The sequence below is a fragment of the Haliotis asinina genome, unplaced genomic scaffold (assembly GCF_037392515.1).
Source record: "Haliotis asinina isolate JCU_RB_2024 unplaced genomic scaffold, JCU_Hal_asi_v2 scaffold_87, whole genome shotgun sequence".
Classification (NCBI taxonomy): domain Eukaryota; kingdom Metazoa; phylum Mollusca; class Gastropoda; order Lepetellida; family Haliotidae; genus Haliotis; species Haliotis asinina.
In genome coordinates, this window is record NW_027133953.1 from 26,635 (window position 1) to 45,270 (window position 18,636).

Sequence of the window (18,636 nt, forward strand, 5' to 3'; positions counted from 1 at the left end):
ACTTACATCACCCTGGCGTTGCCCTATTCAGGTGTCACATCATCAACGCTTCACATATATTTCATGGCAGGTTAATTGTTCGTACAGTTTATTGTACAGAACAGTCCATTAGTACCTTCACTTTGTGAAAAAATTACTGATAGATAAAAACACACACAGACGGATTTATTTCCATTTAGACTGCATGCACGTGCATCTCTGATCCGGGACGCAGGGGAGACAACTTGACAGTCCAAACACAACAACTGGCTGACAAAGCGATCCCATCTGAAATACATCAAACTCAGACTTGCTTTAAACATATACTTTTGCCACAGCAAACAGATTAACACATGCGCATTAAAAACACATAGTTTGCACATACACACACGGGAAAACAATCATCTTCAAGTGATTTGGAAGTGGGGGAAGTGTCAACTGAAAATATCTATTTTTGGGGTTGATTTTCAAGGGGAGAGCGCGAACGCAGTCCCCCACACTTATAAATTGCGCACCCGAGTCGTCCACATTTGGGACGATCGCAGGGGTCAACCAAACCGAGGTGCAATGGAAAGGTCTCGCCCCGGGCCCACAGCCTTGCGGATCACTGTAAAGCCTGTGCCAGGTAAGTATGCTTGGGACAGGTTCCAGTTTTCACTTACATCACCCTGGCGTTGCCCTATTCAGGTGTCACATCATCAACGCTTCACATATATTTCATGGCAGGTTAATTGTTCGTACAGTTTATTGTACAGAACAGTCCATTAGTACCTTCACTTTGTGAAAAAATTACTGATAGATAAAAACACACACAGACGGATTTATTTCCATTTAGACTGCATGCACGTGCATCTCTGATCCGGGACGCAGGGGAGACAACTTGACAGTCCAAACACAACAACTGGCTGACAAAGCGATCCCATCTGAAATACATCAAACTCAGACTTGCTTTAAACATATACTTTTGCCACAGCAAACAGATTAACACATGCGCATTAAAAACACATAGTTTGCACATACACACACGGGAAAACAATCATCTTCAAGTGATTTGGAAGTGGGGGAAGTGTCAACTGAAAATATCTATTTTTGGGGTTGATTTTCAAGGGGAGAGCGCGAACGCAGTCCCCCACACTTATAAATTGCGCACCCGAGTCGTCCACATTTGGGACGATCGCAGGGGTCAACCAAACCGAGGTGCAATGGAAAGGTCTCGCCCCGGGCCCACAGCCTTGCGGATCACTGTAAAGCCTGTGCCAGGTAAGTATGCTTGGGACAGGTTCCAGTTTTCACTTACATCACCCTGGCGTTGCCCTATTCAGGTGTCACATCATCAACGCTTCACATATATTTCATGGCAGGTTAATTGTTCGTACAGTTTATTGTACAGAACAGTCCATTAGTACCTTCACTTTGTGAAAAAATTACTGATAGATAAAAACACACACAGACGGATTTATTTCCATTTAGACTGCATGCACGTGCATCTCTGATCCGGGACGCAGGGGAGACAACTTGACAGTCCAAACACAACAACTGGCTGACAAAGCGATCCCATCTGAAATACATCAAACTCAGACTTGCTTTAAACATATACTTTTGCCACAGCAAACAGATTAACACATGCGCATTAAAAACACATAGTTTGCACATACACACACGGGAAAACAATCATCTTCAAGTGATTTGGAAGTGGGGGAAGTGTCAACTGAAAATATCTATTTTTGGGGTTGATTTTCAAGGGGAGAGCGCGAACGCAGTCCCCCACACTTATAAATTGCGCACCCGAGTCGTCCACATTTGGGACGATCGCAGGGGTCAACCAAACCGAGGTGCAATGGAAAGGTCTCGCCCCGGGCCCACAGCCTTGCGGATCACTGTAAAGCCTGTGCCAGGTAAGTATGCTTGGGACAGGTTCCAGTTTTCACTTACATCACCCTGGCGTTGCCCTATTCAGGTGTCACATCATCAACGCTTCACATATATTTCATGGCAGGTTAATTGTTCGTACAGTTTATTGTACAGAACAGTCCATTAGTACCTTCACTTTGTGAAAAAATTACTGATAGATAAAAACACACACAGACGGATTTATTTCCATTTAGACTGCATGCACGTGCATCTCTGATCCGGGACGCAGGGGAGACAACTTGACAGTCCAAACACAACAACTGGCTGACAAAGCGATCCCATCTGAAATACATCAAACTCAGACTTGCTTTAAACATATACTTTTGCCACAGCAAACAGATTAACACATGCGCATTAAAAACACATAGTTTGCACATACACACACGGGAAAACAATCATCTTCAAGTGATTTGGAAGTGGGGGAAGTGTCAACTGAAAATATCTATTTTTGGGGTTGATTTTCAAGGGGAGAGCGCGAACGCAGTCCCCCACACTTATAAATTGCGCACCCGAGTCGTCCACATTTGGGACGATCGCAGGGGTCAACCAAACCGAGGTGCAATGGAAAGGTCTCGCCCCGGGCCCACAGCCTTGCGGATCACTGTAAAGCCTGTGCCAGGTAAGTATGCTTGGGACAGGTTCCAGTTTTCACTTACATCACCCTGGCGTTGCCCTATTCAGGTGTCACATCATCAACGCTTCACATATATTTCATGGCAGGTTAATTGTTCGTACAGTTTATTGTACAGAACAGTCCATTAGTACCTTCACTTTGTGAAAAAATTACTGATAGATAAAAACACACACAGACGGATTTATTTCCATTTAGACTGCATGCACGTGCATCTCTGATCCGGGACGCAGGGGAGACAACTTGACAGTCCAAACACAACAACTGGCTGACAAAGCGATCCCATCTGAAATACATCAAACTCAGACTTGCTTTAAACATATACTTTTGCCACAGCAAACAGATTAACACATGCGCATTAAAAACACATAGTTTGCACATACACACACGGGAAAACAATCATCTTCAAGTGATTTGGAAGTGGGGGAAGTGTCAACTGAAAATATCTATTTTTGGGGTTGATTTTCAAGGGGAGAGCGCGAACGCAGTCCCCCACACTTATAAATTGCGCACCCGAGTCGTCCACATTTGGGACGATCGCAGGGGTCAACCAAACCGAGGTGCAATGGAAAGGTCTCGCCCCGGGCCCACAGCCTTGCGGATCACTGTAAAGCCTGTGCCAGGTAAGTATGCTTGGGACAGGTTCCAGTTTTCACTTACATCACCCTGGCGTTGCCCTATTCAGGTGTCACATCATCAACGCTTCACATATATTTCATGGCAGGTTAATTGTTCGTACAGTTTATTGTACAGAACAGTCCATTAGTACCTTCACTTTGTGAAAAAATTACTGATAGATAAAAACACACACAGACGGATTTATTTCCATTTAGACTGCATGCACGTGCATCTCTGATCCGGGACGCAGGGGAGACAACTTGACAGTCCAAACACAACAACTGGCTGACAAAGCGATCCCATCTGAAATACATCAAACTCAGACTTGCTTTAAACATATACTTTTGCCACAGCAAACAGATTAACACATGCGCATTAAAAACACATAGTTTGCACATACACACACGGGAAAACAATCATCTTCAAGTGATTTGGAAGTGGGGGAAGTGTCAACTGAAAATATCTATTTTTGGGGTTGATTTTCAAGGGGAGAGCGCGAACGCAGTCCCCCACACTTATAAATTGCGCACCCGAGTCGTCCACATTTGGGACGATCGCAGGGGTCAACCAAACCGAGGTGCAATGGAAAGGTCTCGCCCCGGGCCCACAGCCTTGCGGATCACTGTAAAGCCTGTGCCAGGTAAGTATGCTTGGGACAGGTTCCAGTTTTCACTTACATCACCCTGGCGTTGCCCTATTCAGGTGTCACATCATCAACGCTTCACATATATTTCATGGCAGGTTAATTGTTCGTACAGTTTATTGTACAGAACAGTCCATTAGTACCTTCACTTTGTGAAAAAATTACTGATAGATAAAAACACACACAGACGGATTTATTTCCATTTAGACTGCATGCACGTGCATCTCTGATCCGGGACGCAGGGGAGACAACTTGACAGTCCAAACACAACAACTGGCTGACAAAGCGATCCCATCTGAAATACATCAAACTCAGACTTGCTTTAAACATATACTTTTGCCACAGCAAACAGATTAACACATGCGCATTAAAAACACATAGTTTGCACATACACACACGGGAAAACAATCATCTTCAAGTGATTTGGAAGTGGGGGAAGTGTCAACTGAAAATATCTATTTTTGGGGTTGATTTTCAAGGGGAGAGCGCGAACGCAGTCCCCCACACTTATAAATTGCGCACCCGAGTCGTCCACATTTGGGACGATCGCAGGGGTCAACCAAACCGAGGTGCAATGGAAAGGTCTCGCCCCGGGCCCACAGCCTTGCGGATCACTGTAAAGCCTGTGCCAGGTAAGTATGCTTGGGACAGGTTCCAGTTTTCACTTACATCACCCTGGCGTTGCCCTATTCAGGTGTCACATCATCAACGCTTCACATATATTTCATGGCAGGTTAATTGTTCGTACAGTTTATTGTACAGAACAGTCCATTAGTACCTTCACTTTGTGAAAAAATTACTGATAGATAAAAACACACACAGACGGATTTATTTCCATTTAGACTGCATGCACGTGCATCTCTGATCCGGGACGCAGGGGAGACAACTTGACAGTCCAAACACAACAACTGGCTGACAAAGCGATCCCATCTGAAATACATCAAACTCAGACTTGCTTTAAACATATACTTTTGCCACAGCAAACAGATTAACACATGCGCATTAAAAACACATAGTTTGCACATACACACACGGGAAAACAATCATCTTCAAGTGATTTGGAAGTGGGGGAAGTGTCAACTGAAAATATCTATTTTTGGGGTTGATTTTCAAGGGGAGAGCGCGAACGCAGTCCCCCACACTTATAAATTGCGCACCCGAGTCGTCCACATTTGGGACGATCGCAGGGGTCAACCAAACCGAGGTGCAATGGAAAGGTCTCGCCCCGGGCCCACAGCCTTGCGGATCACTGTAAAGCCTGTGCCAGGTAAGTATGCTTGGGACAGGTTCCAGTTTTCACTTACATCACCCTGGCGTTGCCCTATTCAGGTGTCACATCATCAACGCTTCACATATATTTCATGGCAGGTTAATTGTTCGTACAGTTTATTGTACAGAACAGTCCATTAGTACCTTCACTTTGTGAAAAAATTACTGATAGATAAAAACACACACAGACGGATTTATTTCCATTTAGACTGCATGCACGTGCATCTCTGATCCGGGACGCAGGGGAGACAACTTGACAGTCCAAACACAACAACTGGCTGACAAAGCGATCCCATCTGAAATACATCAAACTCAGACTTGCTTTAAACATATACTTTTGCCACAGCAAACAGATTAACACATGCGCATTAAAAACACATAGTTTGCACATACACACACGGGAAAACAATCATCTTCAAGTGATTTGGAAGTGGGGGAAGTGTCAACTGAAAATATCTATTTTTGGGGTTGATTTTCAAGGGGAGAGCGCGAACGCAGTCCCCCACACTTATAAATTGCGCACCCGAGTCGTCCACATTTGGGACGATCGCAGGGGTCAACCAAACCGAGGTGCAATGGAAAGGTCTCGCCCCGGGCCCACAGCCTTGCGGATCACTGTAAAGCCTGTGCCAGGTAAGTATGCTTGGGACAGGTTCCAGTTTTCACTTACATCACCCTGGCGTTGCCCTATTCAGGTGTCACATCATCAACGCTTCACATATATTTCATGGCAGGTTAATTGTTCGTACAGTTTATTGTACAGAACAGTCCATTAGTACCTTCACTTTGTGAAAAAATTACTGATAGATAAAAACACACACAGACGGATTTATTTCCATTTAGACTGCATGCACGTGCATCTCTGATCCGGGACGCAGGGGAGACAACTTGACAGTCCAAACACAACAACTGGCTGACAAAGCGATCCCATCTGAAATACATCAAACTCAGACTTGCTTTAAACATATACTTTTGCCACAGCAAACAGATTAACACATGCGCATTAAAAACACATAGTTTGCACATACACACACGGGAAAACAATCATCTTCAAGTGATTTGGAAGTGGGGGAAGTGTCAACTGAAAATATCTATTTTTGGGGTTGATTTTCAAGGGGAGAGCGCGAACGCAGTCCCCCACACTTATAAATTGCGCACCCGAGTCGTCCACATTTGGGACGATCGCAGGGGTCAACCAAACCGAGGTGCAATGGAAAGGTCTCGCCCCGGGCCCACAGCCTTGCGGATCACTGTAAAGCCTGTGCCAGGTAAGTATGCTTGGGACAGGTTCCAGTTTTCACTTACATCACCCTGGCGTTGCCCTATTCAGGTGTCACATCATCAACGCTTCACATATATTTCATGGCAGGTTAATTGTTCGTACAGTTTATTGTACAGAACAGTCCATTAGTACCTTCACTTTGTGAAAAAATTACTGATAGATAAAAACACACACAGACGGATTTATTTCCATTTAGACTGCATGCACGTGCATCTCTGATCCGGGACGCAGGGGAGACAACTTGACAGTCCAAACACAACAACTGGCTGACAAAGCGATCCCATCTGAAATACATCAAACTCAGACTTGCTTTAAACATATACTTTTGCCACAGCAAACAGATTAACACATGCGCATTAAAAACACATAGTTTGCACATACACACACGGGAAAACAATCATCTTCAAGTGATTTGGAAGTGGGGGAAGTGTCAACTGAAAATATCTATTTTTGGGGTTGATTTTCAAGGGGAGAGCGCGAACGCAGTCCCCCACACTTATAAATTGCGCACCCGAGTCGTCCACATTTGGGACGATCGCAGGGGTCAACCAAACCGAGGTGCAATGGAAAGGTCTCGCCCCGGGCCCACAGCCTTGCGGATCACTGTAAAGCCTGTGCCAGGTAAGTATGCTTGGGACAGGTTCCAGTTTTCACTTACATCACCCTGGCGTTGCCCTATTCAGGTGTCACATCATCAACGCTTCACATATATTTCATGGCAGGTTAATTGTTCGTACAGTTTATTGTACAGAACAGTCCATTAGTACCTTCACTTTGTGAAAAAATTACTGATAGATAAAAACACACACAGACGGATTTATTTCCATTTAGACTGCATGCACGTGCATCTCTGATCCGGGACGCAGGGGAGACAACTTGACAGTCCAAACACAACAACTGGCTGACAAAGCGATCCCATCTGAAATACATCAAACTCAGACTTGCTTTAAACATATACTTTTGCCACAGCAAACAGATTAACACATGCGCATTAAAAACACATAGTTTGCACATACACACACGGGAAAACAATCATCTTCAAGTGATTTGGAAGTGGGGGAAGTGTCAACTGAAAATATCTATTTTTGGGGTTGATTTTCAAGGGGAGAGCGCGAACGCAGTCCCCCACACTTATAAATTGCGCACCCGAGTCGTCCACATTTGGGACGATCGCAGGGGTCAACCAAACCGAGGTGCAATGGAAAGGTCTCGCCCCGGGCCCACAGCCTTGCGGATCACTGTAAAGCCTGTGCCAGGTAAGTATGCTTGGGACAGGTTCCAGTTTTCACTTACATCACCCTGGCGTTGCCCTATTCAGGTGTCACATCATCAACGCTTCACATATATTTCATGGCAGGTTAATTGTTCGTACAGTTTATTGTACAGAACAGTCCATTAGTACCTTCACTTTGTGAAAAAATTACTGATAGATAAAAACACACACAGACGGATTTATTTCCATTTAGACTGCATGCACGTGCATCTCTGATCCGGGACGCAGGGGAGACAACTTGACAGTCCAAACACAACAACTGGCTGACAAAGCGATCCCATCTGAAATACATCAAACTCAGACTTGCTTTAAACATATACTTTTGCCACAGCAAACAGATTAACACATGCGCATTAAAAACACATAGTTTGCACATACACACACGGGAAAACAATCATCTTCAAGTGATTTGGAAGTGGGGGAAGTGTCAACTGAAAATATCTATTTTTGGGGTTGATTTTCAAGGGAGAGAGCGCGAACGCAGTCCCCCACACTTATAAATTGCGCACCCGAGTCGTCCACATTTGGGACGATCGCAGGGGTCAACCAAACCGAGGTGCAATGGAAAGGTCTCGCCCCGGGCCCACAGCCTTGCGGATCACTGTAAAGCCTGTGCCAGGTAAGTATGCTTGGGACAGGTTCCAGTTTTCACTTACATCACCCTGGCGTTGCCCTATTCAGGTGTCACATCATCAACGCTTCACATATATTTCATGGCAGGTTAATTGTTCGTACAGTTTATTGTACAGAACAGTCCATTAGTACCTTCACTTTGTGAAAAAATTACTGATAGATAAAAACACACACAGACGGATTTATTTCCATTTAGACTGCATGCACGTGCATCTCTGATCCGGGACGCAGGGGAGACAACTTGACAGTCCAAACACAACAACTGGCTGACAAAGCGATCCCATCTGAAATACATCAAACTCAGACTTGCTTTAAACATATACTTTTGCCACAGCAAACAGATTAACACATGCGCATTAAAAACACATAGTTTGCACATACACACACGGGAAAACAATCATCTTCAAGTGATTTGGAAGTGGGGGAAGTGTCAACTGAAAATATCTATTTTTGGGGTTGATTTTCAAGGGGAGAGCGCGAACGCAGTCCCCCACACTTATAAATTGCGCACCCGAGTCGTCCACATTTGGGACGATCGCAGGGGTCAACCAAACCGAGGTGCAATGGAAAGGTCTCGCCCCGGGCCCACAGCCTTGCGGATCACTGTAAAGCCTGTGCCAGGTAAGTATGCTTGGGACAGGTTCCAGTTTTCACTTACATCACCCTGGCGTTGCCCTATTCAGGTGTCACATCATCAACGCTTCACATATATTTCATGGCAGGTTAATTGTTCGTACAGTTTATTGTACAGAACAGTCCATTAGTACCTTCACTTTGTGAAAAAATTACTGATAGATAAAAACACACACAGACGGATTTATTTCCATTTAGACTGCATGCACGTGCATCTCTGATCCGGGACGCAGGGGAGACAACTTGACAGTCCAAACACAACAACTGGCTGACAAAGCGATCCCATCTGAAATACATCAAACTCAGACTTGCTTTAAACATATACTTTTGCCACAGCAAACAGATTAACACATGCGCATTAAAAACACATAGTTTGCACATACACACACGGGAAAACAATCATCTTCAAGTGATTTGGAAGTGGGGGAAGTGTCAACTGAAAATATCTATTTTTGGGGTTGATTTTCAAGGGGAGAGCGCGAACGCAGTCCCCCACACTTATAAATTGCGCACCCGAGTCGTCCACATTTGGGACGATCGCAGGGGTCAACCAAACCGAGGTGCAATGGAAAGGTCTCGCCCCGGGCCCACAGCCTTGCGGATCACTGTAAAGCCTGTGCCAGGTAAGTATGCTTGGGACAGGTTCCAGTTTTCACTTACATCACCCTGGCGTTGCCCTATTCAGGTGTCACATCATCAACGCTTCACATATATTTCATGGCAGGTTAATTGTTCGTACAGTTTATTGTACAGAACAGTCCATTAGTACCTTCACTTTGTGAAAAAATTACTGATAGATAAAAACACACACAGACGGATTTATTTCCATTTAGACTGCATGCACGTGCATCTCTGATCCGGGACGCAGGGGAGACAACTTGACAGTCCAAACACAACAACTGGCTGACAAAGCGATCCCATCTGAAATACATCAAACTCAGACTTGCTTTAAACATATACTTTTGCCACAGCAAACAGATTAACACATGCGCATTAAAAACACATAGTTTGCACATACACACACGGGAAAACAATCATCTTCAAGTGATTTGGAAGTGGGGGAAGTGTCAACTGAAAATATCTATTTTTGGGGTTGATTTTCAAGGGGAGAGCGCGAACGCAGTCCCCCACACTTATAAATTGCGCACCCGAGTCGTCCACATTTGGGACGATCGCAGGGGTCAACCAAACCGAGGTGCAATGGAAAGGTCTCGCCCCGGGCCCACAGCCTTGCGGATCACTGTAAAGCCTGTGCCAGGTAAGTATGCTTGGGACAGGTTCCAGTTTTCACTTACATCACCCTGGCGTTGCCCTATTCAGGTGTCACATCATCAACGCTTCACATATATTTCATGGCAGGTTAATTGTTCGTACAGTTTATTGTACAGAACAGTCCATTAGTACCTTCACTTTGTGAAAAAATTACTGATAGATAAAAACACACACAGACGGATTTATTTCCATTTAGACTGCATGCACGTGCATCTCTGATCCGGGACGCAGGGGAGACAACTTGACAGTCCAAACACAACAACTGGCTGACAAAGCGATCCCATCTGAAATACATCAAACTCAGACTTGCTTTAAACATATACTTTTGCCACAGCAAACAGATTAACACATGCGCATTAAAAACACATAGTTTGCACATACACACACGGGAAAACAATCATCTTCAAGTGATTTGGAAGTGGGGGAAGTGTCAACTGAAAATATCTATTTTTGGGGTTGATTTTCAAGGGGAGAGCGCGAACGCAGTCCCCCACACTTATAAATTGCGCACCCGAGTCGTCCACATTTGGGACGATCGCAGGGGTCAACCAAACCGAGGTGCAATGGAAAGGTCTCGCCCCGGGCCCACAGCCTTGCGGATCACTGTAAAGCCTGTGCCAGGTAAGTATGCTTGGGACAGGTTCCAGTTTTCACTTACATCACCCTGGCGTTGCCCTATTCAGGTGTCACATCATCAACGCTTCACATATATTTCATGGCAGGTTAATTGTTCGTACAGTTTATTGTACAGAACAGTCCATTAGTACCTTCACTTTGTGAAAAAATTACTGATAGATAAAAACACACACAGACGGATTTATTTCCATTTAGACTGCATGCACGTGCATCTCTGATCCGGGACGCAGGGGAGACAACTTGACAGTCCAAACACAACAACTGGCTGACAAAGCGATCCCATCTGAAATACATCAAACTCAGACTTGCTTTAAACATATACTTTTGCCACAGCAAACAGATTAACACATGCGCATTAAAAACACATAGTTTGCACATACACACACGGGAAAACAATCATCTTCAAGTGATTTGGAAGTGGGGGAAGTGTCAACTGAAAATATCTATTTTTGGGGTTGATTTTCAAGGGGAGAGCGCGAACGCAGTCCCCCACACTTATAAATTGCGCACCCGAGTCGTCCACATTTGGGACGATCGCAGGGGTCAACCAAACCGAGGTGCAATGGAAAGGTCTCGCCCCGGGCCCACAGCCTTGCGGATCACTGTAAAGCCTGTGCCAGGTAAGTATGCTTGGGACAGGTTCCAGTTTTCACTTACATCACCCTGGCGTTGCCCTATTCAGGTGTCACATCATCAACGCTTCACATATATTTCATGGCAGGTTAATTGTTCGTACAGTTTATTGTACAGAACAGTCCATTAGTACCTTCACTTTGTGAAAAAATTACTGATAGATAAAAACACACACAGACGGATTTATTTCCATTTAGACTGCATGCACGTGCATCTCTGATCCGGGACGCAGGGGAGACAACTTGACAGTCCAAACACAACAACTGGCTGACAAAGCGATCCCATCTGAAATACATCAAACTCAGACTTGCTTTAAACATATACTTTTGCCACAGCAAACAGATTAACACATGCGCATTAAAAACACATAGTTTGCACATACACACACGGGAAAACAATCATCTTCAAGTGATTTGGAAGTGGGGGAAGTGTCAACTGAAAATATCTATTTTTGGGGTTGATTTTCAAGGGGAGAGCGCGAACGCAGTCCCCCACACTTATAAATTGCGCACCCGAGTCGTCCACATTTGGGACGATCGCAGGGGTCAACCAAACCGAGGTGCAATGGAAAGGTCTCGCCCCGGGCCCACAGCCTTGCGGATCACTGTAAAGCCTGTGCCAGGTAAGTATGCTTGGGACAGGTTCCAGTTTTCACTTACATCACCCTGGCGTTGCCCTATTCAGGTGTCACATCATCAACGCTTCACATATATTTCATGGCAGGTTAATTGTTCGTACAGTTTATTGTACAGAACAGTCCATTAGTACCTTCACTTTGTGAAAAAATTACTGATAGATAAAAACACACACAGACGGATTTATTTCCATTTAGACTGCATGCACGTGCATCTCTGATCCGGGACGCAGGGGAGACAACTTGACAGTCCAAACACAACAACTGGCTGACAAAGCGATCCCATCTGAAATACATCAAACTCAGACTTGCTTTAAACATATACTTTTGCCACAGCAAACAGATTAACACATGCGCATTAAAAACACATAGTTTGCACATACACACACGGGAAAACAATCATCTTCAAGTGATTTGGAAGTGGGGGAAGTGTCAACTGAAAATATCTATTTTTGGGGTTGATTTTCAAGGGGAGAGCGCGAACGCAGTCCCCCACACTTATAAATTGCGCACCCGAGTCGTCCACATTTGGGACGATCGCAGGGGTCAACCAAACCGAGGTGCAATGGAAAGGTCTCGCCCCGGGCCCACAGCCTTGCGGATCACTGTAAAGCCTGTGCCAGGTAAGTATGCTTGGGACAGGTTCCAGTTTTCACTTACATCACCCTGGCGTTGCCCTATTCAGGTGTCACATCATCAACGCTTCACATATATTTCATGGCAGGTTAATTGTTCGTACAGTTTATTGTACAGAACAGTCCATTAGTACCTTCACTTTGTGAAAAAATTACTGATAGATAAAAACACACACAGACGGATTTATTTCCATTTAGACTGCATGCACGTGCATCTCTGATCCGGGACGCAGGGGAGACAACTTGACAGTCCAAACACAACAACTGGCTGACAAAGCGATCCCATCTGAAATACATCAAACTCAGACTTGCTTTAAACATATACTTTTGCCACAGCAAACAGATTAACACATGCGCATTAAAAACACATAGTTTGCACATACACACACGGGAAAACAATCATCTTCAAGTGATTTGGAAGTGGGGGAAGTGTCAACTGAAAATATCTATTTTTGGGGTTGATTTTCAAGGGGAGAGCGCGAACGCAGTCCCCCACACTTATAAATTGCGCACCCGAGTCGTCCACATTTGGGACGATCGCAGGGGTCAACCAAACCGAGGTGCAATGGAAAGGTCTCGCCCCGGGCCCACAGCCTTGCGGATCACTGTAAAGCCTGTGCCAGGTAAGTATGCTTGGGACAGGTTCCAGTTTTCACTTACATCACCCTGGCGTTGCCCTATTCAGGTGTCACATCATCAACGCTTCACATATATTTCATGGCAGGTTAATTGTTCGTACAGTTTATTGTACAGAACAGTCCATTAGTACCTTCACTTTGTGAAAAAATTACTGATAGATAAAAACACACACAGACGGATTTATTTCCATTTAGACTGCATGCACGTGCATCTCTGATCCGGGACGCAGGGGAGACAACTTGACAGTCCAAACACAACAACTGGCTGACAAAGCGATCCCATCTGAAATACATCAAACTCAGACTTGCTTTAAACATATACTTTTGCCACAGCAAACAGATTAACACATGCGCATTAAAAACACATAGTTTGCACATACACACACGGGAAAACAATCATCTTCAAGTGATTTGGAAGTGGGGGAAGTGTCAACTGAAAATATCTATTTTTGGGGTTGATTTTCAAGGGGAGAGCGCGAACGCAGTCCCCCACACTTATAAATTGCGCACCCGAGTCGTCCACATTTGGGACGATCGCAGGGGTCAACCAAACCGAGGTGCAATGGAAAGGTCTCGCCCCGGGCCCACAGCCTTGCGGATCACTGTAAAGCCTGTGCCAGGTAAGTATGCTTGGGACAGGTTCCAGTTTTCACTTACATCACCCTGGCGTTGCCCTATTCAGGTGTCACATCATCAACGCTTCACATATATTTCATGGCAGGTTAATTGTTCGTACAGTTTATTGTACAGAACAGTCCATTAGTACCTTCACTTTGTGAAAAAATTACTGATAGATAAAAACACACACAGACGGATTTATTTCCATTTAGACTGCATGCACGTGCATCTCTGATCCGGGACGCAGGGGAGACAACTTGACAGTCCAAACACAACAACTGGCTGACAAAGCGATCCCATCTGAAATACATCAAACTCAGACTTGCTTTAAACATATACTTTTGCCACAGCAAACAGATTAACACATGCGCATTAAAAACACATAGTTTGCACATACACACACGGGAAAACAATCATCTTCAAGTGATTTGGAAGTGGGGGAAGTGTCAACTGAAAATATCTATTTTTGGGGTTGATTTTCAAGGGGAGAGCGCGAACGCAGTCCCCCACACTTATAAATTGCGCACCCGAGTCGTCCACATTTGGGACGATCGCAGGGGTCAACCAAACCGAGGTGCAATGGAAAGGTCTCGCCCCGGGCCCACAGCCTTGCGGATCACTGTAAAGCCTGTGCCAGGTAAGTATGCTTGGGACAGGTTCCAGTTTTCACTTACATCACCCTGGCGTTGCCCTATTCAGGTGTCACATCATCAACGCTTCACATATATTTCATGGCAGGTTAATTGTTCGTACAGTTTATTGTACAGAACAGTCCATTAGTACCTTCACTTTGTGAAAAAATTACTGATAGATAAAAACACACACAGACGGATTTATTTCCATTTAGACTGCATGCACGTGCATCTCTGATCCGGGACGCAGGGGAGACAACTTGACAGTCCAAACACAACAACTGGCTGACAAAGCGATCCCATCTGAAATACATCAAACTCAGACTTGCTTTAAACATATACTTTTGCCACAGCAAACAGATTAACACATGCGCATTAAAAACACATAGTTTGCACATACACACACGGGAAAACAATCATCTTCAAGTGATTTGGAAGTGGGGGAAGTGTCAACTGAAAATATCTATTTTTGGGGTTGATTTTCAAGGGGAGAGCGCGAACGCAGTCCCCCACACTTATAAATTGCGCACCCGAGTCGTCCACATTTGGGACGATCGCAGGGGTCAACCAAACCGAGGTGCAATGGAAAGGTCTCGCCCCGGGCCCACAGCCTTGCGGATCACTGTAAAGCCTGTGCCAGGTAAGTATGCTTGGGACAGGTTCCAGTTTTCACTTACATCACCCTGGCGTTGCCCTATTCAGGTGTCACATCATCAACGCTTCACATATATTTCATGGCAGGTTAATTGTTCGTACAGTTTATTGTACAGAACAGTCCATTAGTACCTTCACTTTGTGAAAAAATTACTGATAGATAAAAACACACACAGACGGATTTATTTCCATTTAGACTGCATGCACGTGCATCTCTGATCCGGGACGCAGGGGAGACAACTTGACAGTCCAAACACAACAACTGGCTGACAAAGCGATCCCATCTGAAATACATCAAACTCAGACTTGCTTTAAACATATACTTTTGCCACAGCAAACAGATTAACACATGCGCATTAAAAACACATAGTTTGCACATACACACACGGGAAAACAATCATCTTCAAGTGATTTGGAAGTGGGGGAAGTGTCAACTGAAAATATCTATTTTTGGGGTTGATTTTCAAGGGGAGAGCGCGAACGCAGTCCCCCACACTTATAAATTGCGCACCCGAGTCGTCCACATTTGGGACGATCGCAGGGGTCAACCAAACCGAGGTGCAATGGAAAGGTCTCGCCCCGGGCCCACAGCCTTGCGGATCACTGTAAAGCCTGTGCCAGGTAAGTATGCTTGGGACAGGTTCCAGTTTTCACTTACATCACCCTGGCGTTGCCCTATTCAGGTGTCACATCATCAACGCTTCACATATATTTCATGGCAGGTTAATTGTTCGTACAGTTTATTGTACAGAACAGTCCATTAGTACCTTCACTTTGTGAAAAAATTACTGATAGATAAAAACACACACAGACGGATTTATTTCCATTTAGACTGCATGCACGTGCATCTCTGATCCGGGACGCAGGGGAGACAACTTGACAGTCCAAACACAACAACTGGCTGACAAAGCGATCCCATCTGAAATACATCAAACTCAGACTTGCTTTAAACATATACTTTTGCCACAGCAAACAGATTAACACATGCGCATTAAAAACACATAGTTTGCACATACACACACGGGAAAACAATCATCTTCAAGTGATTTGGAAGTGGGGGAAGTGTCAACTGAAAATATCTATTTTTGGGGTTGATTTTCAAGGGGAGAGCGCGAACGCAGTCCCCCACACTTATAAATTGCGCACCCGAGTCGTCCACATTTGGGACGATCGCAGGGGTCAACCAAACCGAGGTGCAATGGAAAGGTCTCGCCCCGGGCCCACAGCCTTGCGGATCACTGTAAAGCCTGTGCCAGGTAAGTATGCTTGGGACAGGTTCCAGTTTTCACTTACATCACCCTGGCGTTGCCCTATTCAGGTGTCACATCATCAACGCTTCACATATATTTCATGGCAGGTTAATTGTTCGTACAGTTTATTGTACAGAACAGTCCATTAGTACCTTCACTTTGTGAAAAAATTACTGATAGATAAAAACACACACAGACGGATTTATTTCCATTTAGACTGCATGCACGTGCATCTCTGATCCGGGACGCAGGGGAGACAACTTGACAGTCCAAACACAACAACTGGCTGACAAAGCGATCCCATCTGAAATACATCAAACTCAGACTTGCTTTAAACATATACTTTTGCCACAGCAAACAGATTAACACATGCGCATTAAAAACACATAGTTTGCACATACACACACGGGAAAACAATCATCTTCAAGTGATTTGGAAGTGGGGGAAGTGTCAACTGAAAATATCTATTTTTGGGGTTGATTTTCAAGGGGAGAGCGCGAACGCAGTCCCCCACACTTATAAATTGCGCACCCGAGTCGTCCACATTTGGGACGATCGCAGGGGTCAACCAAACCGAGGTGCAATGGAAAGGTCTCGCCCCGGGCCCACAGCCTTGCGGATCACTGTAAAGCCTGTGCCAGGTAAGTATGCTTGGGACAGGTTCCAGTTTTCACTTACATCACCCTGGCGTTGCCCTATTCAGGTGTCACATCATCAACGCTTCACATATATTTCATGGCAGGTTAATTGTTCGTACAGTTTATTGTACAGAACAGTCCATTAGTACCTTCACTTTGTGAAAAAATTACTGATAGATAAAAACACACACAGACGGATTTATTTCCATTTAGACTGCATGCACGTGCATCTCTGATCCGGGACGCAGGGGAGACAACTTGACAGTCCAAACACAACAACTGGCTGACAAAGCGATCCCATCTGAAATACATCAAACTCAGACTTGCTTTAAACATATACTTTTGCCACAGCAAACAGATTAACACATGCGCATTAAAAACACATAGTTTGCACATACACACACGGGAAAACAATCATCTTCAAGTGATTTGGAAGTGGGGGAAGTGTCAACTGAAAATATCTATTTTTGGGGTTGATTTTCAAGGGGAGAGCGCGAACGCAGTCCCCCACACTTATAAATTGCGCACCCGAGTCGTCCACATTTGGGACGATCGCAGGGGTCAACCAAACCGAGGTGCAATGGAAAGGTCTCGCCCCGGGCCCACAGCCTTGCGGATCACTGTAAAGCCTGTGCCAGGTAAGTATGCTTGGGACAGGTTCCAGTTTTCACTTACATCACCCTGGCGTTGCCCTATTCAGGTGTCACATCATCAACGCTTCACATATATTTCATGGCAGGTTAATTGTTCGTACAGTTTATTGTACAGAACAGTCCATTAGTACCTTCACTTTGTGAAAAAATTACTGATAGATAAAAACACACACAGACGGATTTATTTCCATTTAGACTGCATGCACGTGCATCTCTGATCCGGGACGCAGGGGAGACAACTTGACAGTCCAAACACAACAACTGGCTGACAAAGCGATCCCATCTGAAATACATCAAACTCAGACTTGCTTTAAACATATACTTTTGCCACAGCAAACAGATTAACACATGCGCATTAAAAACACATAGTTTGCACATACACACACGGGAAAACAATCATCTTCAAGTGATTTGGAAGTGGGGGAAGTGTCAACTGAAAATATCTATTTTTGGGGTTGATTTTCAAGGGGAGAGCGCGAACGCAGTCCCCCACACTTATAAATTGCGCACCCGAGTCGTCCACATTTGGGACGATCGCAGGGGTCAACCAAACCGAGGTGCAATGGAAAGGTCTCGCCCCGGGCCCACAGCCTTGCGGATCACTGTAAAGCCTGTGCCAGGTAAGTATGCTTGGGACAGGTTCCAGTTTTCACTTACATCACCCTGGCGTTGCCCTATTCAGGTGTCACATCATCAACGCTTCACATATATTTCATGGCAGGTTAATTGTTCGTACAGTTTATTGTACAGAACAGTCCATTAGTACCTTCACTTTGTGAAAAAATTACTGATAGATAAAAACACACACAGACGGATTTATTTCCATTTAGACTGCATGCACGTGCATCTCTGATCCGGGACGCAGGGGAGA

At 44.8% G+C, this 18,636-nt stretch overlaps 29 non-coding genes across 29 annotated transcripts; all 29 read right to left on the reverse strand.

The window, feature by feature from the left end:
• Positions 1 to 448: 448 nt before the first annotated feature.
• Positions 449 to 612, reverse strand: LOC137270816 (U1 spliceosomal RNA). The gene has a single exon (XR_010955449.1). It is a non-coding gene; the product is annotated as a U1 spliceosomal RNA (small nuclear RNA).
• Positions 613 to 1,083: 471 nt separating this feature from the next.
• Positions 1,084 to 1,247, reverse strand: LOC137270818 (U1 spliceosomal RNA). The gene has a single exon (XR_010955450.1). It is a non-coding gene; the product is annotated as a U1 spliceosomal RNA (small nuclear RNA).
• A 471-nt stretch (positions 1,248 to 1,718) lies between these two features.
• Positions 1,719 to 1,882, reverse strand: LOC137270819 (U1 spliceosomal RNA). Its single transcript, XR_010955451.1, has one exon. It is a non-coding gene; the product is annotated as a U1 spliceosomal RNA (small nuclear RNA).
• Positions 1,883 to 2,353: 471 nt separating this feature from the next.
• LOC137270820 (U1 spliceosomal RNA) lies at positions 2,354 to 2,517 on the reverse strand. Its single transcript, XR_010955452.1, has one exon. It is a non-coding gene; the product is annotated as a U1 spliceosomal RNA (small nuclear RNA).
• Positions 2,518 to 2,988: 471 nt separating this feature from the next.
• On the reverse strand, positions 2,989 to 3,152 carry LOC137270822 (U1 spliceosomal RNA). The gene has a single exon (XR_010955454.1). It is a non-coding gene; the product is annotated as a U1 spliceosomal RNA (small nuclear RNA).
• A 471-nt stretch (positions 3,153 to 3,623) lies between these two features.
• Positions 3,624 to 3,787, reverse strand: LOC137270823 (U1 spliceosomal RNA). Its single transcript, XR_010955455.1, has one exon. It is a non-coding gene; the product is annotated as a U1 spliceosomal RNA (small nuclear RNA).
• Positions 3,788 to 4,258: 471 nt separating this feature from the next.
• On the reverse strand, positions 4,259 to 4,422 carry LOC137270824 (U1 spliceosomal RNA). The gene has a single exon (XR_010955456.1). It is a non-coding gene; the product is annotated as a U1 spliceosomal RNA (small nuclear RNA).
• A 471-nt stretch (positions 4,423 to 4,893) lies between these two features.
• LOC137270825 (U1 spliceosomal RNA) lies at positions 4,894 to 5,057 on the reverse strand. The gene has a single exon (XR_010955457.1). It is a non-coding gene; the product is annotated as a U1 spliceosomal RNA (small nuclear RNA).
• A 471-nt stretch (positions 5,058 to 5,528) lies between these two features.
• LOC137270826 (U1 spliceosomal RNA) lies at positions 5,529 to 5,692 on the reverse strand. The gene has a single exon (XR_010955458.1). It is a non-coding gene; the product is annotated as a U1 spliceosomal RNA (small nuclear RNA).
• Positions 5,693 to 6,163: 471 nt separating this feature from the next.
• Positions 6,164 to 6,327, reverse strand: LOC137270750 (U1 spliceosomal RNA). Its single transcript, XR_010955389.1, has one exon. It is a non-coding gene; the product is annotated as a U1 spliceosomal RNA (small nuclear RNA).
• Positions 6,328 to 6,798: 471 nt separating this feature from the next.
• Positions 6,799 to 6,962, reverse strand: LOC137270752 (U1 spliceosomal RNA). The gene has a single exon (XR_010955390.1). It is a non-coding gene; the product is annotated as a U1 spliceosomal RNA (small nuclear RNA).
• A 471-nt stretch (positions 6,963 to 7,433) lies between these two features.
• On the reverse strand, positions 7,434 to 7,597 carry LOC137270753 (U1 spliceosomal RNA). Its single transcript, XR_010955391.1, has one exon. It is a non-coding gene; the product is annotated as a U1 spliceosomal RNA (small nuclear RNA).
• Positions 7,598 to 8,069: 472 nt separating this feature from the next.
• LOC137270774 (U1 spliceosomal RNA) lies at positions 8,070 to 8,233 on the reverse strand. The gene has a single exon (XR_010955410.1). It is a non-coding gene; the product is annotated as a U1 spliceosomal RNA (small nuclear RNA).
• Positions 8,234 to 8,704: 471 nt separating this feature from the next.
• Positions 8,705 to 8,868, reverse strand: LOC137270754 (U1 spliceosomal RNA). The gene has a single exon (XR_010955392.1). It is a non-coding gene; the product is annotated as a U1 spliceosomal RNA (small nuclear RNA).
• Positions 8,869 to 9,339: 471 nt separating this feature from the next.
• Positions 9,340 to 9,503, reverse strand: LOC137270755 (U1 spliceosomal RNA). The gene has a single exon (XR_010955393.1). It is a non-coding gene; the product is annotated as a U1 spliceosomal RNA (small nuclear RNA).
• A 471-nt stretch (positions 9,504 to 9,974) lies between these two features.
• Positions 9,975 to 10,138, reverse strand: LOC137270757 (U1 spliceosomal RNA). Its single transcript, XR_010955395.1, has one exon. It is a non-coding gene; the product is annotated as a U1 spliceosomal RNA (small nuclear RNA).
• A 471-nt stretch (positions 10,139 to 10,609) lies between these two features.
• On the reverse strand, positions 10,610 to 10,773 carry LOC137270758 (U1 spliceosomal RNA). Its single transcript, XR_010955396.1, has one exon. It is a non-coding gene; the product is annotated as a U1 spliceosomal RNA (small nuclear RNA).
• A 471-nt stretch (positions 10,774 to 11,244) lies between these two features.
• Positions 11,245 to 11,408, reverse strand: LOC137270759 (U1 spliceosomal RNA). Its single transcript, XR_010955397.1, has one exon. It is a non-coding gene; the product is annotated as a U1 spliceosomal RNA (small nuclear RNA).
• A 471-nt stretch (positions 11,409 to 11,879) lies between these two features.
• On the reverse strand, positions 11,880 to 12,043 carry LOC137270760 (U1 spliceosomal RNA). The gene has a single exon (XR_010955398.1). It is a non-coding gene; the product is annotated as a U1 spliceosomal RNA (small nuclear RNA).
• A 471-nt stretch (positions 12,044 to 12,514) lies between these two features.
• LOC137270761 (U1 spliceosomal RNA) lies at positions 12,515 to 12,678 on the reverse strand. Its single transcript, XR_010955399.1, has one exon. It is a non-coding gene; the product is annotated as a U1 spliceosomal RNA (small nuclear RNA).
• A 471-nt stretch (positions 12,679 to 13,149) lies between these two features.
• Positions 13,150 to 13,313, reverse strand: LOC137270763 (U1 spliceosomal RNA). The gene has a single exon (XR_010955400.1). It is a non-coding gene; the product is annotated as a U1 spliceosomal RNA (small nuclear RNA).
• A 471-nt stretch (positions 13,314 to 13,784) lies between these two features.
• LOC137270764 (U1 spliceosomal RNA) lies at positions 13,785 to 13,948 on the reverse strand. The gene has a single exon (XR_010955401.1). It is a non-coding gene; the product is annotated as a U1 spliceosomal RNA (small nuclear RNA).
• Positions 13,949 to 14,419: 471 nt separating this feature from the next.
• On the reverse strand, positions 14,420 to 14,583 carry LOC137270765 (U1 spliceosomal RNA). The gene has a single exon (XR_010955402.1). It is a non-coding gene; the product is annotated as a U1 spliceosomal RNA (small nuclear RNA).
• A 471-nt stretch (positions 14,584 to 15,054) lies between these two features.
• Positions 15,055 to 15,218, reverse strand: LOC137270766 (U1 spliceosomal RNA). Its single transcript, XR_010955403.1, has one exon. It is a non-coding gene; the product is annotated as a U1 spliceosomal RNA (small nuclear RNA).
• Positions 15,219 to 15,689: 471 nt separating this feature from the next.
• LOC137270767 (U1 spliceosomal RNA) lies at positions 15,690 to 15,853 on the reverse strand. Its single transcript, XR_010955404.1, has one exon. It is a non-coding gene; the product is annotated as a U1 spliceosomal RNA (small nuclear RNA).
• Positions 15,854 to 16,324: 471 nt separating this feature from the next.
• LOC137270769 (U1 spliceosomal RNA) lies at positions 16,325 to 16,488 on the reverse strand. Its single transcript, XR_010955406.1, has one exon. It is a non-coding gene; the product is annotated as a U1 spliceosomal RNA (small nuclear RNA).
• A 471-nt stretch (positions 16,489 to 16,959) lies between these two features.
• On the reverse strand, positions 16,960 to 17,123 carry LOC137270770 (U1 spliceosomal RNA). Its single transcript, XR_010955407.1, has one exon. It is a non-coding gene; the product is annotated as a U1 spliceosomal RNA (small nuclear RNA).
• A 471-nt stretch (positions 17,124 to 17,594) lies between these two features.
• Positions 17,595 to 17,758, reverse strand: LOC137270771 (U1 spliceosomal RNA). The gene has a single exon (XR_010955408.1). It is a non-coding gene; the product is annotated as a U1 spliceosomal RNA (small nuclear RNA).
• A 471-nt stretch (positions 17,759 to 18,229) lies between these two features.
• LOC137270772 (U1 spliceosomal RNA) lies at positions 18,230 to 18,393 on the reverse strand. Its single transcript, XR_010955409.1, has one exon. It is a non-coding gene; the product is annotated as a U1 spliceosomal RNA (small nuclear RNA).
• Positions 18,394 to 18,636: the final 243 nt, after the last annotated feature.